The 3,921-nt window shown below is 37.2% G+C and overlaps 1 pseudogene; it reads right to left on the reverse strand.

The window, feature by feature from the left end:
• Positions 1 to 771: 771 nt before the first annotated feature.
• LOC123649600 lies at positions 772 to 894 on the reverse strand (annotated as a pseudogene).
• Positions 895 to 3,921: the final 3,027 nt, after the last annotated feature.

The following is a 3,921-nucleotide window of genomic DNA, read 5'->3' on the forward strand; positions in this document are numbered from 1 at the left end:
CTATATAATGGAGAAAAAGAAGCCTATTGAGTGTGAATCAATTGATAATGAAGTTAATCTTTCAGTCATCTATTCAGATAGCCATCATGAAGATGAACTGTCCCCCAAATTAACTTCAATATAGTTGAAACTGTGATTTTTCCCAAGATGTAGTCATAGTTCAAATTACTGAATTCAGAATTAGCGGATGTGGTAGGTAGGTGAATTTTAAGATGGCTCCCATGAGCTTTGCTCTGTGGTATTATTCTTGTGTTTATGTTATGTAACACACACCAAAAAAATAGATTTCAGTACTGAACCTAACTAACTACATGATTCCTTTTGAAGCAGGGTTTTCTTTGGCTAATGACGGAACAATTCAGAGAGGTTGTATGAGAGAACAATTTCATGTATCATTGCTAGTTTGAAGACAGAGGTCTCATAAGAAGAAATGCAGGCAGCCCATATGTAGAGAGCAGACTCCAGTTGACAACCAGCAAAAAAATAGGCACCTCAGACTTAAAATCACAAGGAACTGAATTATTCCTATAACCTTAATGATCTTGGAAAGGAATTCTTCCCCAAAGACTTCAAATAAAAGCCTATACAGGTCAACAATTTGACTTTAGTTTTCTGTGGCTCTTAAGTAGAGAACATGGACAAGTCCATCAAACTCATAACCTATGACCTATAGAACTGTGAGGTAATAAATCAGTGTTGTTGCAAGTTACTAAGTGTGTGATAATTTGTTGCGCAATGGTCATAAATGCATACAGATTTTGGCACTTGGAAGTGGGGTGCTATCTTAACAGATATTTAAAATGAGAGATTGTCATTGGATAAAGGGTGTATCGGATATTAAACTTCTAAGAATAGATACTACACTTGATCTTAGCCAAAAGGCCGAGAAGCGATTGAGAAATTGTCATTGGAAGTAGTCAGTGGGTGGAGACTGGGAAAATGTTAAGGAGCATGATAAAGAAAACCTAGATTTCCTTGAACTGTTAGGAGAAATATAGATGTCAAAGACATTGTTAAGGGCTAAAAAGGAAGTCAGGAACTTGTTATTGAAAATTGGAGGATTGGAAATACTTGTTAGGTATTGGCAGAAAGTCTAGAGGAATGGCTTCATTTATTCTCATGGAAAACATATCATATAAATTATGAGCTTGGCTATTTAGCTGAGATTTCCAGAGAAAGTGTTGAAGATGTGACTTGGTTTCCTCTTGGTACTTCAAATACAAGAAGCGAGAGATAAATACAGGGAAAATTTATTAAACAAAATGAAATGACTAATTGATGATTTAGAAAATTCTCAGCCTTCTCAGATTAAAATTCAAGAGACTGTTTCCAAAAGTGTGGTGCAGGAAAAAATCTAGTGTATTCCTATACAAACTGAAATTATTGGAAGATCAGAAGGCCAGAGAGTCTATTCACAAGAGATTAAGGGTCTGCCTCAGATCTTCTCACTAAAACTACTAAAACTAGAGAGTATCTAGGAAGCTTAAGGGAATTGTCCCCCATCCCTCTAGCAGAATAAGCTAATAATAGAGAAGGTATTACTTTAGAAATATCTGTAGGCAATATTAATTCCAAATAAAGTAAACCCACATAAAATCTATGCAAAGTTCACAAGGTTCTTGTGAAAGCTGTATCATAATAGGCAATGCTAGCTTGTTCTAAAAAAAAAGATTCAAAGTGAATCTTAAATAAAATAAGGCTTTTAAACTGCTACCCCTCAAATCTACTGGAAGAAGGTACGGGATATAAACTCCTAATTGCTGCTGTAACCAATTACCGGATAATGACTTAAAACAATGCAATGCAATTTTTTTTTTAACTGTACGGTTCTTGTGGCCAAAGCTTTAGAATAGAAGTGTAGATAAGGCTGTATTCCTTCTGGATGCTCTAATCTGACTCCTTTCCTTTCCCAGTCTATATGCTACCTGCATTCCTGGGCATATAACTCATCTCACCATCAAAGCAAGCAGTACAGCATCTTTAAATGACTCTCTTTCTGACCTATGCCTTTGACAACACATCAGCTTCTCTCTGATTCTGACACGTCAGCTTCCCTGTTTTTATAGACTCTTGAGATTACACTGAACCTATCTGGATAATCCAGGACAATGTCCCCATTAAAAATCATTAATTTAGTCAAATCTGCATAGTTCCTTTTTCCATGTAAACAACATATTTAGTTTGTGGATATTAAGATTTGGACATATTTGAGAGGAGGCATTTTTTTCAGCCTACAACATGTACCAACTGGCCCCTAAAGATTCACATCCATCCCACATGCAAAATATATTCACTCCATTCCAACATCCCCCCAAAGTTTCAGCCCACTATGCCATCAACTCAAATTTCAAAATTTCATCTAAATTTCATCAGGGCAAAAGTCCCAAATGTCATCAACTCAATCACCTACATCAGGTATAGGTGATATTTCACATATAATCCATCCTGGGGAAAAAAACTCTATCCATCTGTGGATCTGTGAACCTAGAAATCAAGTCATTTGCTTCAAAAATATGATGATGGAAAAATAAGCACCACATGTACTCACCAGCAAATCGGTTTCCCTGATCATCATCTAAGTACACATTTGGGAATAACACCAATTGGGATTTGGACTGAGGTGGGGGGCTGGAGGAGGGGATGGGGGTATAACTACATGATGAGTGTGATGCGTACTGTCTGGGGAATGGACACTCTTGAAGCTCTGACTCGGGGTGGGGGATGGGTGGGACATGGACAATATGTATAACCTGAACTGTTGTACCCCCATAATAAGCTGAAATTAAAAAATAAATAAATAAATAATTTATATAAAAAAATATATGATGATGGGGTAGACATAGGTCCACAGTTACAGATACATCCATTCAAAATGAGAGAAAATGGAAGGGAAAAAAATGTTACCAGTCTCGTGCAATTTTGAAATCCACCCAGGATAGCTCTATTTGGGCTCAAAGTCTGGGAATGATGTTCAATGGCTCAGGGATCTCCCCACAGAATGTTAGGGACCTAACAGCCGTCTTTCATTTTATGCTGCCTCTGTCTCTTTTAGTCCAACCTGTTAGTGCTGTCAGGAGTATACACATTCTCAAGAACTCTGTGGGCCTGCCATGTTCATCATGTGGATTCTGTGGATTAGAAGAGAGATTTGTCCATATACCTTTTCTGGATAATCCCATCTCTATAGGTGGCTTCTGCTGAGATGTCTGAGACAATCCATGAATCAAATGACTAATCTTTCAAATAGCCCTAATATGATTGAAATACCCTGACCTTTGCATCTTTCTTGGGCAGTTGTGAAAGGTTTTCCAACTAGTCTTTTGGCTTTCTCTCCCAAACACACTTTATTGATGGTGAATCTCCTAAAATAGGCTGAGAATATTCCAAATTATCAAGTCCTAATTCATTTAACTGTTAACAATTTAGCAGTTCTATTCTCAGCTCATCTCTTTCTACTCTCATTTTGCTACAATCAGCTCCAATAGCAGAGACAAGAGCCTAGAGGACAGAAATGAGAACCAGAGGGTGAAGCTGGGAAATTAGAAGGCAAAATTGAGAATCCAGAGAGAAGAGCTGAGAGCCCATATCACAGAGTTGAGTGCCACAGGGAATTATTCCCAACCCTGTAAATCTATAAGAAACTTCAGTTTGTGTTTTTTCGTCTGTGCATGTAAACAATGTTAGACCATTGGTTATTTTTTATATTCCATTTTCTGGTTTTGAAATCAGGTTATCTACAACTGTTTTCAATTTCTTTCCCACCATAATATGTGTTTGGGGCAGAAAATTTTTCTCTTCAGTTTCACAGATACACTGATGGAGAAGAATTGTTTTCAGGAATAGTATTGAATGGATTGCACCGAGGAGTCTCATCCACACCTGATTTAGATGATTTAGATGATTAGATTGTGGAATTTTGAT

The sequence above is a fragment of the Lemur catta genome, chromosome 13 (genome assembly GCF_020740605.2).
Source record: "Lemur catta isolate mLemCat1 chromosome 13, mLemCat1.pri, whole genome shotgun sequence".
NCBI classification, from domain to species: Eukaryota; Metazoa; Chordata; class Mammalia; order Primates; family Lemuridae; genus Lemur; species Lemur catta.